The sequence below is a fragment of the Mus pahari genome, chromosome 2 (genome assembly GCF_900095145.1).
Source record: "Mus pahari chromosome 2, PAHARI_EIJ_v1.1, whole genome shotgun sequence".
Lineage (NCBI taxonomy): Eukaryota > Metazoa > Chordata > Mammalia > Rodentia > Muridae > Mus > Mus pahari.
Window position 1 is genome coordinate 30,999,723 of NC_034591.1, and position 22,677 is coordinate 31,022,399.

Below are 22,677 nucleotides of genomic sequence, written 5' to 3' on the forward strand. Positions count from 1 at the left end.
TGTGATGTTTTAATTCATGGGTTAATTTTCTTGGTACCATATTTTGGAAATTGTTCAAATTTTGGCTGTTCTCAAAGTCACAATAGTTTTTCTTCTACCAGTTTTTGATTAGGCAGGGCTGGATCAGTTACTGATAATCACTTCTCTTCTTTACATGATCCTTTATATTGAATTTTACCCCCTGAACACTGTGCAGTGGTCAGAGGTCTATCTCAGGAGATTTTTTTTTGATCACGAGGTTAGGTATTAGAGGGATCCTTTCATACTCTGTATCCTAGTTAAACATGGAAGCCAAAGATATAAACATTGACTTTCTTTATGACCCTCTTACCTTAATTGGCTCAGATCTACAAGACTTGGTTTTGAACACCCTGAAGAGCAGATATAGTTATAGTCTTATAAGATTGGTGTAATATTTATTTCAAAACTAAGGAAAAAAATCAGAGACAAAATTGAAATAAAACAAACCAACAGCAACAAAGCAGTTTTAAAACCCAATTTTGCTAAGAAAGAGTTTCACAAAGTAGTTAAAATGTGACAAAGTTAGCAAAAACAGACTGAATTAATTTCAATATAGGAACCTTTTAAAATGAATGTTATTGCAAATATTGCCATGCATGGATAAAAATACATGTTGAATCCCAAATAATCCATGGCACAATGTAGAAAGTTAGAATAGCCTTGACATGTATTGATAGATAATCAAGTTTTAGTTGTATAAAAATGTTGTAGGAAAAAATTGTTTGGATTTTTACATTTTTGAAGTTTTCCCAAGGTTTCAAAGATCCTGAGAGTTAGAGAAAGTTCTGCACGCTATTAAGAACCTAGAGACATCATTAGGAAAATTCAATAGAAGGCAATGGAAAGGGCCAAAAACATGTACACAAATGTCTTTACAAGTTAACACTTTAATTGTTTTAGAAGCGGTAGACAATTATCCCCTTTGTTATTAGAAATGAGATACTTAATACTATTTTTTTGTTCTAGCATTCAATGTATGGGAGGCCATGTTACTATGACCAACATCAGTACTCTAGTCAACATCCATCTTAACACAACCACACACCTTCTGCTTCATTCTTTACAAGAATAACTTGTTCAAAGCTGAAATGGCATCTAATATAGCCTGCTTAGTACAACTTTGTTCTCTAAGGTCAAAAGGATGATAAAGAATAGCTATCCTTTTGGTTTTGAATGAGTAAGCTTAAGTATATAGAAGACCAGAATAAAATATTAGGTAGCAAAAGTAAATTGGAGACACACACACACACACACACACACACACACACACACACTCACACAAACTCACACACACATCTCAAATATATATAATGAAATATATCAATATATATTGAATATATAATAAAATATATCAATATATACATACACACACACACACATATGAATTAGGATACTACACTCAACAGAAATTGACTGGAAAATTCCTGTAGAGATATTTATTAAAGGCTCCCAATAGAGCATTTGCTTTGGAGAGTAGAGTGTCCCTTAAATGGGTCTTACTCTTATACACAAAAGAACAAATAACGCAGAAAAGTAAGAACTTCCAACTTCAATTTCCTGGACATTTAACAAAGAATGGACTCACAGAAATAAACATATTTATCCCTTTTAAAACCTTTCTTGAAATAAGCAGATGTTTCAACTTTTGTATCATTGGCCAAGTGAGGGCACACCTCATGTTCTGTGCGATCTAATATATCCATGCTTTTTAACTTCGAATGGGTGAATGTATTAAGTAGTAGGACACAAAAGGACAAGTTAGAAATAGATAAATAATCAAAGATCAGATCAGGCACCTATATGATCCAGAAAGAACCATTGGAAAACCCATGGAAATAGCCCATGTTTGGTAAAGATGATTTTTGGCACAATTATTTTCTTTAGGATGAGCCTATAAAAACTCTTTAACATCTATTAATTTTATTTTGTGTGTGTGTGTGTGTGTGTTTGTATGATCCACATGTTTTATTTTTATCTCATAGACTATAGACATCTAAATAATCGCATGAGGATAAAATGAAAACAAAGCAGAATGGAACAAAGCAAGTAAACAGAAAAAATACCAAAAAAAAAAAAAGAGAGAGAGAGAGAGAAAGACATACAGATGCTCACACACATGCATGAATACATACAAAAATATCCATAAAATTAAAATCATAAGCAATATATATAATCAAATTATCTGTAAACAAAACAACAAAATAACAAAAACAAAACCAACCAACCAAACAAAAAGCATTGTGAGACATCCTCCAAATATTCCATAGAATGCATTTTAGTTTGCCCGTCTATTACTGGGCCTGGGACTTCCCCTAAGTTTGGTTTGAACACCCAGTGAGACTCTGTTGGAGAAAATTAATACTTTCTGTGCAAGCAGTTAACAAATAGAAATAGCTTCCAGGTTAGGGATTGGAGCTTGTTCCTACTTCCCCTTTCAGTGCTTTGACCCCATTTATCATAAACTAATGCAGGCTTTATGCATGCTACCACAGTCTCTCTGAGTTCATATGTGTACTCATCCAAATTGTTTCTTTGACTCCAACATTCTCTCTGCCTCTTTTTCTAGAGGGTTCCCTGACAGTTGAGCAGAGGGTTTTGATGGGGCATTCTATTTAGGATGGAGTGTTCCAAGATATCTCAATCTCTGGAAATTGTCTGGCTGTGGGTTTCTGTGTTTGTTTTCGTCTGCTTTAGGATGAAGCTTCTCTGACGATTGGTAGGTAAGGAACTGATCTATAAGTATAAAATAATTTTATTTTATTGCTATATTCCTTTAGTAGTACAATAGTATTTAGCTTTCCCTTACATTTAGGTTATCTAGTCTCAGCGTCCTGACCACATGAGGTTTGTTGGGCATGGGTTCCATTTCATATCTTAATTCCAATAATATAGTTGTTGGTTGCTACTTCAGCTTTTTTGCCACTACTACACCAGCATATCAGGCCATTTGGTCACCATTGTAACTGGCTTGCTATTCCCTTTCTCCTTTATTGGTGTGCAGAGTACCTGTCTGTAATAGTCAGTAGGGCTGAAGACTCTAGGTAGATACCAGCTTGATTTATGTATGTTCTGTGAGTTATGCAGTTTTCTTCAGGAATAGTACCTTACCAATAGCTGTAGAGAAATTTTAATCCAGCAACATGGCTGTTCAGGCAATGGTTCATGTTCAAAGATATGATCCAGGTAGAATGCAGACATACCCTGGATTGCAGTATGACTTGGGTGGATTATAGACAGTCTGATTCAAATGTAATCAAATATTTGTTAACTCTAAAAGTGGTATAGGATTAGATACATTCAATCATACATCTTAATAACATACACACACACACACACACACACACACACATATATATATATATATATATATATATATATATATATATATATTAAAAAATAAACCACCGTATTGCCAGCTAGGCATCAGCCAGTGGTCTTGGTCTGTTCCCAGCCCAGCACATAGTCCAAAACTGCAAGTTTGCCTTTAGCCAAAGCCTGCCCCACCACAGCTACCTCTGCCTCTCCAGAGCTCAGAAATTGCTCTCTACTCCACTCTGGTGTCTGCTGCCTAACCCATGCTCAGCATTCCCAAGTTCCACAGCTAGTTGGGGTTACCCTTTCTTCAACACAAAAGTTGCCTACCCCTGGAGCTCAGTTGAGCTGCTGCGAGATGGAAAACACCAAACAATCTTAGTTTAGAATCAACAGATAACACAACTGCTTGGCATGGAATCAAGCATCATAAATTCACCAACTATTCTATGTTAGAAATCTTCAGGTGGAAACCCAGACACTGTTGTGGATGCCAAAAAGTGCTTTCTGACAAGAGCCTAATGTAGCTCTCTCCTGAGAGGCTCTGCCAGTGCCTGACAAATACAGAAGTGGATGCTCACAGCCAAGCAATGAACTGAGCACAGAGTCCCCAATGGGGCAACTAGAAAAAGTATCCTAGGAGCTGAAGGGGTTTATAGCCCCATAGGAGGAAAAACAATATGAGTATCAGTATTCCCAATATAAGCTCAGTGTCCCCAGAGCTCCCAGGAACTAAATTACCAAACAAAGAGGACACATGGAGGGACCCATGGCTCTAGCTGCATATGTAGCAGAGGATGGCCTTATCTGGCATCAGTGGGAAGAGAGGCCCTTGGTCCTGTGAAGGTTCTATGACCTGGTGTGGGGGAATGCCAGGGTCAGGAAGTGGGAGTGGGTGGGTTGGTGAGCAAGGGGAGGGGGAAGGGGATAGGGGGAGGGTGTTTTTCAGAGGGGAAACCAGGAAATGTACATAAAAAAAATATCCAATAACAAAGAAAGAAAGCAAGCAGGAAGAAACAAAGAAATCTTCAGGTGGCAGACCCTGGTGGATGTCACCTGAGCTGACAAGCCCCCCACCCCCAGCCTGCATCTTGTCCTCGCCCTCTTTGCTCCCTCCTCTCTGTTTGAAAAGGCCTTCCTTTCTCCTACATTCTCTCCTCCTCACCCAGATCTGGAAGACCCGTATCCTCTTTGCTCAGTGATTGGCTTCTTGTCTTCTTTTTTATTTAATCAATTAGAGGAAAATTCTGCTATAGATAGATAGATAGATATAAATATAGATATACATACACATAGATATACATATAGAGAGATATAAATATAGATATAAATAGAGATATACATATAGATAGATAGTTATATATGTACAAGTATACGTGCATCAATGGACATACAGAAACTCAGGTAGGATTACTAAATTTTTTATTGTCCATGGAAGTGGTACTAGGAAGCCGGATGGTAAAATTATGGGCCTTTTAGGGAAGATTGATCCATTGTATTTTTGAATCAGGATATGTCTTTGCTGGCTTTACACATACCTCATTTGATGCTTTCCTTTAAACCACTGTATTAAAAAGACAGTGTACTGGCTAGTTTTGTGTCAACTTGACATAGCTGGAGTTATCACAGAGAAAGGAGCTTTAGTTGGAGGAATGCCTCCATGAGATCCAGCTGCAGGGCATTTTCACAATTAGTGATCAATAGAGAGAGGCCCCTTGTGGGTGGGACCATCTCTGGGCTGGTAGTCTTGGGTACTGTAAGAGACCAGGCTGAGCAAGCCAGGGGAGGCAAGCCAGTACATCCCTCCATGGCTTCTGCATCAGCTCCTGCTTTCTGACCTGCTTGAGTTCTAGTCCTGCATCCTTTGGTGATCAACAGCAGTATGGAAATGTTAGCCGAATAAACCCTTTCCTCCCCAACCTGCTTCTTGGTCATGATGTTTGTGCAGGAACAGAAACCCTGACTAAGACAGACAGGAAGAGAAGTGTAGAATCAGCAGTGTTCTCAGAGGAAGAATTATATTGCATTGTTCAAGATAGACAAAAAAATAAAATCATAAAAATAAAAAACTGAGCAATCCAAGTTTTTAAAAATTAAAAGGAAATCTCACAATGAAAAATAAAAAAATAGATCAAACAAGCTTCAGTCAAATTTATGAAAAGTTAATATACATTAACTATTAACTTTAGGATTAATGCCAAACCAAATAATTGAAGGGAATATGACACAATTGATCAGTTCTCATATGAATGTCCATTACTTTTTGTTCTTGATATCCTGCCATAATTTTTACATCATAAGGAGTACTTTTAGGAGTTAGGCCATTTAAATTTTGGCTCCACATAAATTATTAGTGGATTAAGGATCTTTGTCTTCTACACTGATAGGATCATCAGAGGCTTTCTTTGTTGTATTTACCAAATGGAAAGACTACTAAACTGGTTATTTTGTCATGTTTTAGTTAGCAGATCCTGTGCTACAGCCTTATGTATAGTAACTGTAATATTCCTGTGATATCTGTGTCTGTTATTACATTCAGTATTTGAATTTCTGAAATAGGTAGAGAAGGCCTTCAGAAGTGCAGCTCAAAAGATTTTGGAAAGAATTTTATGCCAAGAGTAGTAAGAACAACAAGTTATTTTATAGACTGTACTCAACACTCTATGAGGAAGAACAAGTCAAGTTCCACCGAGTCAGGAGTTTTTCAAAAAGGTGCTTGATGCGCAACATTAATTTTCCAATTCATTAGAGTCATTCCTTCATCTTCTTTTAAGATTTTTATATTTATATGTATGTCTCTGTGGGTGCCTCTGTGAGTTTCTATGCACCATGTGTATGTAGATGCCTATGAAAGCCACGGGGTATTTTATTTATGTAACTAGAGGTACAGTTCATGTAAACTATCTGGTTGGGCACCTAAAACTGGATCCCAAGTGCTCTGGAAAAGACTAACAAATACAAAGACCATCTTTGTAATTTGGGAGAGTTTGGATATAATGAGTCACATTATTAGCATTTTTTGCCTCTTTAGCCTATGAATAATCTATACAGTTTCCATTAAATGATTATTCTATTATAGAATGAGTCTTGAACTCTTTTAATTATTGGTTTAACCTTTCATTCTTTCCTGTTATTAAAGCATCAGATTTTAGACAATCAATAATATGGTATAGACCCATTCTATGTTATGAATCCTAGAAAATTATTATAATACTTATTTTTGAAATGAGTACTATTGCCACTCTAGACTTAGCATTATAGTTTCAAGAGTCTTAATGGTACACACTAAGACCTGCAGTCACATACATAAAATAGGAATTGACTGTCATACAATTGTATTAACAATTTTGGAGTTAAAGTACCAACATAGTCACTTTTCCATATTTGATCTGATTAATTTTTCCTACTAAATATGATCTTTCCAATGCTACAAGATATCTCAACTCATAGGGTCATTTGAAGATAGTGTAACTTTTAATACTCCAAGAGATAGGTAACCCATGTTGCTGGGTCTACCTATGAAGGGCATGATCTTCAAGATTTTGTTGTATCCACTGTTCTGTTCTTACACTAGATTAAAATTTGGCTAAGTAGATTTTGTGTTTGGATGCTTGTTCTATGGAGTAAATCATACAGTGAGTTTTAACATGAAATTTATTAATTGTCATTGAGACTGTTGCCAAATATCCTCCATACATCAGCTCTCTATTTCTTTGTTGCTTTTAATACATTCATATTTCTCCATATATATGTATGTGTGTGTGTGTGTGTGTGTGTGTGTTTGTATTTGTGTGTGTCCAAAGGGCCATCCCATCTGTCACAGATAATAAATTGATGTAGACATGGTGTTTTCTGGGGTTCTCAGTTTAAATAACCAGACACACAGCATAAAGTAGTGCATATTGACTACTAGTATCTTTTCTCATGTTTGTATGTTTGTTTTCCTATTTAGATAATTAATTACAGCTCTCTAAAAGCACACTCATTGACTGTTTTAGAAACCCTATTCATAAATCACACATGGTTCTGGAATACAGGAGACAACTTGTTACATGATTTTACATAGCTTCTATTATGATTGCTGAAAGAACAGTCTCTTTCCTATCATTGGGAACCCTACTGATTTTTTATTTATTTAGCAAAGAGACTCCTTTTCAGTGTCCTTTTGCCTTGTTCTTTAATATTTTTGTACTTCTGTCCAGTAGCACATATTTTTAATAGCTATTCTGAGCTATTCTGCTTTATATACATTTTTGTTGAACATTTGATTGAAAATTTCAGTTAAGATATTGTATTATTCAGTTCTATGACTCCTACTTAGTATTTTATGTAACTTATAACCTATTAAAATCCTTATTTTGTTATTGAATTTCTCTTTTGATCTCAATTATTGTTATTTTAAAGTCTTTATCAGGTCAATTGGTTATTCTCATTTAATAACACACACATTATGGTTATAAAAATATTATTTTTATTTGGAAAACATTTTCTTCTATTTTTATTTATTTGGTTCTCTGATCTTTTCTTTACAGTAGATAAGATTTTCATTATTCCTGCTATCCTGACACTTTATGCAAAAGTGGAACTTCAATAATCTTCTTAGTCAAAGTTTCTGAGAAATTCTCAGATTTTTTTTCCTCCAGATTCTTATTTTAGTTGTAGTCATTCACTGAGAGTTAGGATGTTCAATTTTTTGCTATTTTTTTAAACAAGCGAGATTGAATCCACCCCCTTGACAAACAGCTGGTAATGTTGGATTGCCACATATGTGGCTTAGTTCCTCCACATCTTAGTGGTATACTAAGGCTCATATTTTCACCCACTTGTTCCATGCTATATAGGATATATTGACAAACATGCTTAGTGTTTTTCAGATGGCACACTCTTTTAAATTCATGATTGTAGCAGATGTCAGGTCTCAGGAGCAGTGAGAGATGAATGGGATTCTAGCACCAGAGAAAGCCAAGGGTAGGGCAGCTGTGAAGTACTCACACACCCATTTAGCATCTCAGAGGACTACTAATTGCCTGCCCCATCAGCTTCCAGATGCAGACTAGTTAACAGCTTGACAGATAGCAGCAGCTGGGAAGGGTGGGACCTGAGGCATGTACTCATGCCCCTTCCAGTTAGGAACTGGGAGCACAGTGATTTGTCTGAGCTGAGCTGAGCTGAGCTGAGAGAAGGCTTTACTGATAGGGAGGAAACAACTACTTCAATCAATTTTTTTTTTTTTTTCTGTGTGATTTTGATACTGACAAATGAAGAGCTTTGTCCTGTCCCAACAGTAAGTCAGTCCTTGACTGGGGCTTTGAAAATTGGGGTTTCCAATAAGTAAACTAAGTCCTCCCAGAGAAGTGGAGGAGCATTGGTTTAAATCAGTTAAGGAAACAGGCTTGAGAAGAGTAGGCTGTTGCTGTCTACACCCTTGGTCAGACTGGCAAAAGTCTTACTAATCCTCCCGCCCACAAGACACTCTCACTTGAAGCCTATTTAAATAATGGAGCTAGCACAGCATCTCTGGACACACATTATAAACCTTTCAGGAAAAATGAGGACCTGGACATCAATACCATTTCACTGAACAGAGGGAGATGATAGCAAAAAGTGATCATATGTTCATTTAAGGCTCTCTTTCAATTGCTGAACTTCAAAGAGATATAGCAGCTAGACTCTTAAGAGAACCATGAAGCAACATTAATTTTTTTGTTTTGTTTTGTTTTTTAATAGTGCTCAAAAGTTTTAAAAGAAAGTGTGAATCGATGTTTTATAGCCAACAAAGAGAATGGGCCTTTCCATGTGACTCAAGACCCAGAAAATTGGAAGGATATTTTCAGCATACTTTGTTTTGTTAGTTTATTGAATCATTAATATTTATGTAGTATGAAATGCTAAAGTATTGCTTTCCAGGATTGTCCATTAACTTGAAAATATTCCCAAAATCATTCCCAATAACTTGAAAATGTATACTTTACATGGCCTGTTAAGCAGCCCAGATGCTATAAGAACATGTGTTAGACAGATAATTGTTTTTATTTTTTTATTATTTGACATTAAAATATAGTATAATTTAAAAAAGAGAGAGAGAACCATGAAGAACCCAAGACACTTTAAGTACACTGCAGATCCCTGTATTGCCAGGTATATTCTGGAAATTGTCATTTCGTTACCAATGGTAAGGTTTCAAGGCACTGCAATTCTCAGCTTTTCCTACTTGAATATATAGATAAGTTATTATTGTTTGTTAGTTTTTCTTCCTTATTTAATTACTTATTTCCTCATTTCCTCATTCATTTTACATCCCGCTTACTTCTTCACCCCCTCCCAGCTCTCTTCCTCACAAGTCCCTCCCTCTTGTCCCCTTCTCTCCTTCTCTTCTGAGAGGGTCCACACCATCCCCTCATCCTGGGACATCAGATCTCAGCAGTGTCAGGCTCATCCTCTCTCTCTCACTGAGGCCAGACAAGAGAGCCAGTTAGGGGAATGGACTCCACAGACAGGCAACAGTTTTTTTGTTTGTTTGTTTTGTTTTGTTTTTTGTTTTTGACAGGCAACAGTTTTAGGGACAGCCTCTGCTCCAGTGCTGGTCAACTAACTGAGCTGTATATCTGCTACATATATGCCAGGGGACTCAGGTCAGCCCCTGTGTGCTCTTCAATTGGTGGATCAGTCTCTGAGAGCCCCTAAGGGTCCAGGTTAGTTTACACTGTAGGTCTACCTGTCGCATTCCTATACCCTTTGGAGACTTCAATCTTTCCCCCAACTCTTCCATAGGAGTACCCAGAACTTCCTCCAGTGTTTAGCTGTGGATCTCAACGTCTGTTTCAGTCAGCTGCTGAGTGAAGTCTCTCAGAGGACAGTAATGCTAGGCTCCTGTCTGCGAGCATAACAGAGTATCATTAATAGTGTCAGGGATTTGGTGCTTGCCCATGGGATAGGTCTCAAGTTGGGCTAGTTATTGTTATTCTGTGCTGCATCTTTGTCAATACATTTCTTGTAGACAAGACAAATTTTGGGTTGAACCTTTTATGGGTAGGTTGTTGTCCTTTTTCCTCCACTGGAGGTCCTGCCTGGCTACAGGAGATGGTATTTTCAGGTTCCATATCACCACTGCTATGTGTCTCAGCTAAGGTCACGTGCATTGACCACTGGGAGCCTCCCATATCACAAGTCTTTGACAGGTCCTAGAGATACTCCTCACAACCCATCCATCCCAGGTGCAGATTTCTTTCCATTCTCCTGGCCCCCTGGCCCTCTCTCCTATCTCTCCCCATACCTGATCCTGACCCTTTCCCCCATTCTATTCTCTATTCATCCTCTCTTCCACCTAGTTCCCTCCTCCATCTGCCTCCTATGACTATTTTATTCCCTGTAGTATGTGAGATTCAAGCGTCTTCACTTGAGCATTCCTTCTTGTTTAGCTTCTTTGGGTCTGTGGATTGATTGTGGGTATCCTGTATTTTATGGCTCATACCCACTTATTAGTGAGTACATATTATTCTTGTTCTTTTGGGTCTAGGTTACCTCATTCAGGATGATGTTTCCTAGTTCCATCTATTTCCTTGCAAAATTCATGATTTTTTTAAATAACTGAATAGTATTCCATTGTGCAAATAAATTAATGGTGTTGTGAATAGGGATCTTTTAACAGGGCCCTGGATTTTTCTTAGAGGGACTTTGTCTTTATTTTTGTATTTATTTCATTTGCACATGAGATGATCCAGTGCGATCTTCTAATGTGACTTTTTTAAAGGTAGCAAATATATGTATTTTTCAATGAAAATTGTCAAACTTCTCATCTTGATGCCTATAAAACTGTGCCACTGTGCGCGCGCGTGCGCGCGCACACACACACACACACACACACACACACACACGCACACACACACACACACATACATCATCATCATCATCATCATCATCATCATTATCATCATCATCATCACAGGCACACATTGCATTTTATTAAATGCTTAGACAAAACACTCTTAGACAAAAGAATGTATTGAATAACTGATTGAAAGATACTTAGGTATAAGAGATAACCTAGCTTTTTTATTGGATATTTTCTTCATTCACATTTCAAATGTTATCCCTTTTCCCGGTCCCTCCTCCCAGAAACTTTCTATATCATTCCTCCTCCCCATTCTTCTATGAGGGTGCTACCCAACCCACTCACTCCTGCTTCCCCATCTTGGCATTCTACTACACTGGAGCACTGAGCCTTCACAGGACCAGGGCCTCTTCTTCCACTGATGACCAACTAGCCATCCTCTACTACATATGCAACTGGAGCCATCGGTCCCTCTGGGTTGGTGGTTTAGTCCCTGGGAGCTCTGGGGGTGTCTGGATAGTTGATATTGTTGTTCTTTCTGTGGGGTTGCAAACCCCTTCAGCTCCTTCAGTCCTTTCTCTAACTCCTCCATTGGAGACCCTGTGCTCAGTCCAATGGTTGGCTGCGGGCACACATAGTCACTTTTATCCACCTTGTTCTGGATGCTTCATGCCTGATTAATAGTTTCAGATTATATTTCAGTCTCTAGGCTGCTTTATGAGAAAGATGAAAAAAAAAAAAAACCTTCCAGATTTTGCTTATTCCTCTCTTTGCCATTTTATTATTTGGCTACCTGAAACAAAAATTATCTTTCTATGAGCATAATTGCATACTGAAATTATTTTTTAAGGCACATTTACATTTTAGAATAGAAAATTAGAATAAAATCTACCTACTTTCTGGTACAAAGAATAAAATGTATCTAAATATTACCCTCTTTAATATGGTTCATTAAATGATTTCCACATTCAGTTCAATTCACCTATTCCCTTTTCATTTAAGAAGGTATCAAGAATACCACCCTTCTCTTGCGTATTTTCAATCCACATATTTTTTCACCTTCTTGTTTGCTAATTGCCTGTTTTGGGCTGCATAGTATGCTAGGTGTTGTGGACATAGAAAAATATAAAATTCCTCCTACAAAGGAGTTCATGTTTTATCAATAATTAAGACGTATAAGTAGATTAATTTTAATACTATGATTTCTATGCTATGGTAGGGTTTCGATTCTACCCAAATGTTATAAAGGATAAAGGGCTAAAAGTTGCCAGGGGTATAGTGAATGGCAATGATCCATCCTGGTAGCTTCCCCCCACTTTGCAATGTAGGTAGTGATGTATTGGGTATCATTAGTGGACCAAATGGGCAAATGCTTATGCTCTGTGTATTATTAATAACAGGCAATGCAAATAACCCTTGCTATTGAAAAGGTAAGTAGGAGTGCAAGTATCAGGATAATAATAGACAGAGAGTGAAAAGGAAAAGGAGAGGGAAAGGAAGTAACAGGGAAAGGGAGAGATAAGGAGAGGGAGAGGGCAAAAGAAAGGAAATTCTATTCACTGAGTGTGTGGCTAGGTAACAGAAGATCTTATATTTAACTTCAAGTATTTCCAAAACTCTGTTTTATGAGTCAGTTTAAATAAGAAGTAGGAAAATGAAAGGCTAAGTTTCTTGTGTTCAGTGAAACTACAGAATTTCTGGTTTGGGAACTCTGATGCTTTCTTTATGGACTGTATAACCTTGTCTCAAATCACTCCAGTGCTGCAGACCCTTTGCAGAGGAAGTAGAAGGCACCTCCTTGAGGGAGTTGTATGTATATTGATCTCTATTACTCTGATAATGTATAAGATTATTTTTATGGGCACAGCATGCTTCCTGAGAAAGGATATATTGTCGTTGTTACAAGAAACTTCAGCCAAGTCATGGGTCATTCATTTTCTTTTCCATCAGATTTAGACTGTGAAATAGTTGAAGCATGAAAACGAAAAGAAATAGAAAAGTAGGGGTTACTTTTATCTCTTCTGATATGTGAAGAAACAGCAAAAATAATTACTTGAACATTGCTGTTACAATGTTAAAACAGTTCGTTTGTTAGCTAGTTGATTTCATTGACAAAATTTAGACTGTACTTCCTTCTGACTAGAGAAAATGACTTGGGAATTATTAGAAATCTTTTCCCTACAGATGCAAAAAGTGATTAAAACATGGAAAATATGATAAACAGAATTTTACTACACTTTCCTCTCTAATTAATCAAATCATTGTAATTTAACGGAAAAGGGAGCACACACAAAATAACTGTTCAGAATAACCTTCATTAGGAGAGAGATCTTCTCAGCAATGGGCCTCCACCAGGATTGGTCTTTGAACTAGGAAGATGATCAGAAAAGATATAGTACCATAGGTAGTTTCATGGGGCCTTGAAAAAGACAGAGACAGAGGAGGAAAAGGGAGAGACAGAGAGGCACAGAGAGACTATAAAGAGAATCTTTATATTCTTGCTTCCAATTCTTGTAAATTTAATCTATAGAACAAATACATTTTTAAGGAATAAGCAAATGAGAATTACAGTACAAACCTTTATAGAGGTTTTACGTTCCTAAAGAAATAGTAAATATTCATATATTTATCAAAAATAAATACCCTCACCATGTATTCCCATCATTAATTCAGGGTTGTTATACATTTCAAACTTAGTATTGTTAAGTTCCATCTTTGTTGCCTTTTTTTCTTTCTCAAACATCAAAAAATATGCTTTCCTGAGCTTAAGAACACTGCTGTGTTATACGCAATATGGTGGCTTTCTCTCTGAATGCTGTTCCTCTTGATTGGAAGCAAGAGTTAAAAGAATATGGCTATGATTTTATTTCAAATATCCATTAAAATCTTAGATATCTTTTGTCCATTTCCTAAGGTGTAAATACACAATACCCTCTACCCCTAATCATGCTTTCTACCTGATTTATAAGTAGAATTTTATTGGACATAACCACAACTGTGGACTGTCTATTATCTTCTGCTGCTTATAGATAAACTAGACTTTAGATACTTGGTGGCTTACAATCTCTAAAAGATTCGCTGTATGTCTCTTTACAAATTGAAAGTGCTGGTTTCCTAGTATATCTATGTTTCTTCTCACTTCATAAAAAGCAAATAATAAATGAAAACCTCATGGTTGTAAAGGTTTGTATTTGTGTAACCCTCACTTCTGAAACTATATCCCTGAGAAAGTTGGCATTAGGACATGAGGCTGTGTAGAAATTATCAATGAGGGTATGCACTTAATGATTATGATGAACATCTGTATTCATGAATTGGGTAGAAAAAAAATAAACTGACAATTTTGCCACAAGTTATGACTTCAATCAAGGACCTATCTAGGAGGCCTCTGTTCTCTTCCCATCTATAAATACTGGAGAAGAAAGACACTATTTATTTTGATGACTATATTTTAAAGAGTTGAACTTATATATAAAACTACAAACCAGAAACAATACAAATATAAACACATTAATTAAAGTTGTGAATGAAAAATCATCATTTTAAAAGGTTGTATTTATATGTATGAACATTAAACTATTCCCAAAATAAGCTAATTAAGAAAATATCACTTAAAAGTTTATCAAAAATAATGAAGTACAGTAAATGCACATTATATGATGACATGAATAATTTGGGCTAATTAATATATAAAGCCTCTGACTTTATATGTTAGTGGGAACTTTGTTGAATATATGATTTTTGTCCTTTGAGACCTCATGCATATATATATATATATATATATATATATATATATATATATACATATACAAAATGTTTTGATCAAATCCACCTACTCACTTATTTCCCCCAAACTTCTCCCAGATCTTTCACTCAGAAGAAGCATTTTTGAGTTTAGATTTGGATAACTTACCCACTTAAAATAAGTAAAAGTCTACCAAACAAAATCATTACACCCCAGAAAAGAATTTCACCCAGAAATCTAAAGTCCTTCTTGAGCCTTAATAAGTGGAAAGGCATTTACACATTTATGTTTATTTTATAATTATAATGAAAGCATTCATAACTATAAAATCAATTTTAAATCCTAAGGCATTTTTTAATAACTAATAATTCTAAAGGTAAAGATTTCTTTTACTTCCTCTATACATATTATTCTTCAATTTGATCTTTTCTTAGTGTACCAGATTTGTTGGACTTTTTTTGCAGGCATTGTTTATTTATTTACTTATTAATTTTATATTTAACATTCTCTTAACTCATGTATCCATTTCTTTTATGTATCCATTTCCTCTTCAATGCCTAAGATTCTTCCTTCCATCTCTCTTTTTTTCTGTAGGTGACACTTGCCACCTGTTAAAAATTCCTCAGTGTTTCTATTTTTGAAATTCACTTAGTTTGTTTCCTTTATTGTGTCTGTTTTCATTCTCAGGTCTTTCACAGTTTCAGTTTCTTTCAACTGTTTGTATTTTCTTGGCTTTCTTTAAGGGATTTATCCATTTCCTCCAATTCTTTGTGTGAAGGCATTATCTTCATATACTTTTTTTTTTCTTGACAGGATTTCTCTGTATAACCCTGGCTGTCCTGGAACTCACTCTATAAATAAATCCATACACCTGTGTAAAACTGATTTTAGATAAAGCATCCAAAACTACCTACTAGAAAAATACAACCTCATCAACAAATGACACTGGTCAAAATGGGTGACTATATGTACAAGAATGTAAATAGATCCACATTTACCACCCTGTGCATAATAACTCAAGTCCAAGTAAATCAAAGGCTTTAACATAAAATCAGATACACTGATCCTGACAAAAGGCAAAGTTGGAAATAACATGCGTGGTAATAAAGGATGACTTTCTGAACAGAATACTGATAGCCCAAGTACTGAATACAATGAATACATGCTTCTTATAAAACTGAAGAGCTTTCTGTATGGTAAGGGAAAATGTTAACCAGACAGTATCTGCTTTCAAAATGAAGATTTTTATGTACTCCACATTTGATAGAGGACTAATATCCAAAATATGTAAAGAACTCAAGAAACTACATAAGTAATCCAATTTAAAAATGGGAGCAGATCTAAAAATTCTCATAAGAAAATAACCAAATGGCTGAGAAACATTTAGAGGTGTTCAATATCCTTAGCGATAACAGAAGTACAAATTAAAACTACCTCGAGATTCCATCTTACACGTATTAGAATGGATAAGATCAATACCACAAGTGACAGCTCATGATAGTCAGGATATGGATCAAAGGAAACACTCTTCCATTGCTGATGGATGTGCAAACATATACAGCTGCTATGGAAATCAATACGGTGGTTACTCAGATAATTGAGAATCTGTCTGCCTCAAATACAGCTGCATCACTCTTGGACCTGTACACAAAGGATGCCCCAACTTAACCACAAAGACACTTGCTCAATTATGTTCATTGTTACTCTAATCATAAATCCAGAAATTTGAACCAACCTAGATTTATCTCAACGAAAGAATGGATAAATGAGAAAGATGGATATATGTGGTACGCTTACACAAAGGAGCATTTATCAGATTTAAAAAATGACTCCTTGAAACTTAGAGGCTAATGGATGAAATATCCTGAGTGAGAGTGAGGTGACCTTGACCCAGAAAGACAAATATGGTATATATTCACCTGTAAGTGAATATTATCTACTAAGTAAATGATATTCAAACTATAATCCATCAACCCACAGAGGTTCGGTAAGAGGGTTGGCTTGTAGAGGGGAATGCATAGATCTTCCTGGGAAGGTAAATAAAATAGATTGTATGGGTGAACTTGGGATGATTGAGGTTGGGAGCAAGAGGGATCAGGTGGGGATGGGTTGGATAGAGGGATAGGATGAGGAGGGAGACTGCTGGAACTGTAGAGGGATTTGGCAAAATACTTTGGAAACTTAGTGCAGTGGAAAGGTCTCTGAAACTTTGAAGGTGATCTTCATGAGGACTCCTAGTTAAATGGGTGACTGAGTCTCAACTGGGCATCTCTTATAGCCAGACAAACCTTCCAGTGAGCCCTCATTCCTACATTCCAGTACCTTTGGTTCAGAAAGGTACTCTGCAGATTACTGAAGAATAAAGTAGACACCAACACAAACAACTGCTAACTTACAATCTATTGTGCACACAAAATATCCTAGGGCAAATGGTGTCACAGAGCTTTTGGGAGTATCCAATCTATCTATATCTGAATTAATGTAAGTCCTACCCCATGAGAAGTAACTCATATCTGACACTTCATGGATAACCAAAACCACTATTCCTAATGATATTCTGCTATACTTGTAGACCAGTGCCTTACCTATCATCACCAGAGAGTTTTCATTTGGTAGCAGATGGGAACAGATGCAGAGACCCATAGTCAGACATTATGAGGAGAGAGAGAGTCTCCATTGGCACTGATATAATTTTTCTCCCATCAGAGGTCAGAGAATCCTGTCAAAGAAAGAAAGATTATATGAATCAGAGGGGATGGAGGAAACCAGGAAAACACTGGTCTCTGAATCAACTAAGCCAGGCACATATGAACTCATAGAAACTGTAGCAGCAATCACAGATCCTACATGTGTCTGTGGGGCGCCATACCATGAGGAAATGAAGGAGGTAAGAGAGATGACCCCCGTCCCATCAAAACTCTAGGGTCTGGGAGGGTGGATGGGGGAGGACTGCTGAGCACTGTCTACAATGCCTGGGTGGGCGTCTGACTGTGGGAAGCCATGGAACCCCAGTCCGTGGGGGTGGGGGGCGGTAGAGAGGGAGCAGCCCCAGGTATCTGGGTCTCACAGAGGCCAGAGACAACAGCTTCTCAGTCTCAGACATCCCAGACACAGCTGTATGTCTCAGAAGAGATGAGAACAAAGGGAGGGTCCCAGGGGTGGCTCAATCAGCCACCCTGGAGGGGGAGGGGGAGAGGGAGAAGGAGAAGGAGAGAGGGAAAGAGATGGAGAGGGAGAGGGGGAGGGGGAGAGGCCAGCCATGGCCATGTGGAGAGAAAGGGAAAGGGAGGGGTAGAAAAGAGTGAAAGATGAGAGTAGGAGAACAAGAGCTCAAGAGAGAGAGAGAGGAGAGTCCAAACAGCCCCTTTTATAGTGGGCTGGGCTACCTTGCTATTTCCAAGTAAATGTTGGGAGGAGCATACCTGGCTAATGCCAGGTTAACTGTGGCAGTGGAGTCTAGCCAGAATACCAGGAGCTTGGGACATTGTCTACATGACAGATATTCAGTCACAGAACTACTGATTTGAGGACTCGTGGTGTCAGGTGCCTGTGTCTGGTAGAATAGCTTAGTGTTTCATCCCCTGTAGAATTTTCCGCTGGATCTCCAGAGTAAGCTTCACTCAACCAGAACACTGCCTTTCACAGCTGGTCCAACATGTGTCTACACTGCATCTGCTCTATCTATACTGTTATTAGATTAGTATATTTTAGGGACTCCTGATTATGACAGCTAATGGGTCTCTGACATTTTTGCTTACTATTGGGTTTCTTTTCCTCTTTTGGGGTTACTGTGTCCAACTTTGGTAAGAACCTTTTAACTCAAGTTATTATGTTTTAATTTGTCTTGTTTGGTTGGTAGAAGCCTGCTGTTTCGTTTTTTTGTTTCTTTGTTTTAATAAACTGAAAGGAGTAGAGGGAGGGCAAACTGTAATCAGGATATGTTATGTGAAAAAAGTTATTTATTTTCAACTAAAAAAAAATAAGAATTCCAAAGTCATAAACAAAGGAACAAACTTTAAATTAAAAATAATATTTTATTTTATTTTCATATTATATATTGTGACTTCCTCTTAGATCCTCCTTACTTACCCACCTAGCGAAATCCACATTGTTCCTTTCTCTCACTTAAAAACTAACAGGTATCTAAAATTAAAGTAAAACGATAAAACAAAAAATAAGCAAACCCAAGTAACTCAAAACTAACAAATAAACAGAAAGAAGAATGAAAGAAAAAACATAAGTAGCATGTACATAGACTGAGGTAAATAGATTTCTGTACATCTAAAACCCATAAAAACAAAATTGGAATCATAAAACATAAGCTAAAGCTCTATAAAATAAATAAAACGCAGTAAAAAGCATTATGTGACAAAACAAACAAAACAAAACAAATAAACAAAAAACTCCAAAACTTTCATTGAATTATTTTTATGTTGGCTATTGGCTGCTGGATATGTATCCTTCACTTAAGTGTGGTTTGCATATTCAGGGAGATTGTTGGAGAAACCTAATTTTTCTTTTTTGAATAGTAATTAATTGGGGATAAGTTCTAGTTAAGAGTGGAGGCTTGTGCCTACTTCCTCTCTCAGTGCTAGTTCTCCCATCTGGTACAGATCCATGCAGGACTTGTATATGGTGCCACAATCACAGGAAATATTTTTAACAAAATCATAGTCGAAAAAAAAAAAAACCTCAAACTAAAGAAACAGATGTGTATCAAGCTAAAAGAGTCTGTAGAACATCTAAGTTATAGGACCAGAAGCATAACTCTCTACAACACACAATAATATAAACACTTAATGTAAAGAATGAAGAATACTAAAAGTTGCATTGAAAAAAGGCCAAGTAACACATACATTTACACCTATTTAGCATAACACCTCACTTTTCTATTGGAATTCTGAAAGCCATATGGCCTGGAACCCTGAGTTCTTAGAACCCCAAGAGACCAAAGATGCCAGCCCAAACTACTATACTTAGCTAAACTATCAATTACAATAGATAGAGGGGAAAAATTCATACATACACCAAAATGAATCAGTTTTTCCTTACCAAGCCACTGATCTCTAAATATACATTAATAAATTATATACTAAAACAGATTTTTCTTTTTGCTACATCTCATACACATACCTCACCAACAAGGATAGACTTCACTTTAGGTTAAAAAGGATGAAAAATGTTATTCCAAGTTAATGTAACCAAGAATCAAGTAGGCGTAGCTATTTTAATATTTGGCAAAATAGATTTCAAACAAAAACTAAGAAGGATACTACATACTCATCAATCCATCAAACTTATATTACAACTCTAAACAGTAATGAATTTCATAAAACAACTACAACAAACAAACAAACAAACAAACAAACAAACATTACTTCAGCTAAAATTACACATTCACCCTAACCTAGTCTTAATGGGAGATTTCAATATCCTAGTCTCACCAATAAACAGGTCATTCAGACAATATCTAAACAAAGAAATTCTGTAGTTAAATAATGCCTTAGATCAGATGGATCAAACAGATATCTACAGATCATTCCACCCAAACACAAATAATATACCTTATTTTCAGTAGCTTATGGAATGTACCCAATATTCATCACATTAAGACATTGAAGAATGTTGCACATTTCTTTAAGTGCTTCTCAGCCGTTCGAGATTCCTCTGTTTTGAATCCTCTGATTAGTTCTTTACCCCATTTCTTGATTAGGTTGTTAGGTTTTTTCGGAGGTCAGCTTCTTGAGTTCTTTATATATTTTGGATATAAGCCTTCTCTTGGATATGGAGTTAGTGAAGATGTTTTTCCCAATCTGTAGGTTGCCAATTTGTCCTAATGACTATGTCCTTTGCCTTACAGAAGCTTTCCAATTTCATAGGTCCACATCATAGGCCCCATGGTCAGGAGTAATCAGCCAACATATAATAAATTTATTTTTATTTTAAATGTGACTTTTGTTTTGAGTATTTCTTTTCTTTGAATGGGATAAGAATATTATAAAAATACATTCTGTAGCATTTTAAAAATATAAATATAAAATAAAATTATCTTGATAGATCACATGCTGTTAAATTATAAAATTGTGATGTGATATTATTTTGAACTATAAGCACATATAAACACATATTTCTTCTGTACAAAAAAAAAAGGAAAAATAATGACAAGAATTTTTATTAATTTTTTTCATTGTGGACTTATGTGGATGTCTTTATCTCACTTTCCTGTGTTCTTTCAAATTTCCACAAAGAATGTGCAATTTGTATGGAAAGTAAATCTTTATTTGGAAAAGATAAGTTCTATACTCTTTCCTCCTTGCCTTCTGAGCTCTTCCCTCCTCAGAAGATTAGCCAATGTTTACCACTGTGGCACAAAAGGATACAAATATTTACTTGCTAAACAGTAGGAAAGGTTTTCAAGGCATTTGTTGGTTGTAGGCACTTGTACCGTTAGTTGATTAAGATTTGTATACCCCTAAAAAGTGTGGAGATTAAAGGAGAGGTCTGAAAATGTATTCATAATTAGAGAGGGGACCATGGTTGTGTTTGGGACATGATTAACTGGTAATCAGCGAAGAACAAACTGATTATTAGCTGTTCAATTCTTGTTGGTCTTAGGGGATTCCACTCAGTGCCCTAATTAAAGTGAGCCTGAAGTCTTCACATCCCCATTCAGTGGCAATTTCATTATAATATTCAGTTCTTTGCATGAGATCTGCCTTCCCCTCTTTAATCATATGTTTTGCATTTGTGTAACACCTTCCTTGATTAGTTTCTCTACAGGATTAGCTCTTGATAACTGCATGGTTTATGAAAGCAAATGTCACATATAAGACAATCTGGATTTTGAGGTTTATTGTCAGCCTTGGAATTTTTCAAGAAAAGAAATCAAACAAAAGGCATGCACTTGTTTTAATTAAAATGCCTTTCTTTGTTTTCTGAATAGTTTGCTTAGCTTGAATATTTTTTACAGATATCATTTTAGAGAAAATGAACATCTCAGTGACTCCAGAGAAATAAAAAAATATTTTGCATTTTCATCTTAGACTCAGGGGATTTTTATTAATTGCATTATTCCCAGCGTGTAGGTCAGTGCTAGGAAAGCAGTAGGGTCTATTTGGCTCTGGGGTGCTGCTTAGATTAAAAATACTCTCAGTGCTTTGAAACATGCAGCACAGGGTCTCTAAATGTGTGTCTTTGTAGTTCTATACAAAATAGTGATTTAGCAATTACCCTATTAATTTGATCATGGTTGACAGCTAAACTTGAGCTTATTTGAATAATGTATCCCTTTGCATGAATTTTTGGCTACAAAGCATCTGGGCTAGCTATATAATTCATTGATAAATGAACTCAATTAAAAATTCCCAATTTCCTTATGCCCCATATAACTTAGAAAAAGTTTAGCTCATCCTAAATATGTGGAAAGAGAGATTTTTATGTCATAATTATGATATAACAAACATATAAGCATTGGTTCTTAGATATTTTCATACTAATATGTTGTGTGATTAGCAATAAGAAATATTCTAATATTTTTAGTGCTTGACCCGTGTTACAATCTTTACCCTTAAACATGTATTCTATTTTCAAAGAATAGCATGCCTTGGCAACATTTTCAACAACATGCTGAGTAGGTTATTTGGGATTAAATACAAAACTACATCTAAAATTGCTTGTTTTTTCAGCATATTAGTATCATATAGAATTGCTCACTAACAATTGCTACACATACTTTCATATGTACAATGAATAATTCTAATAATTTTTA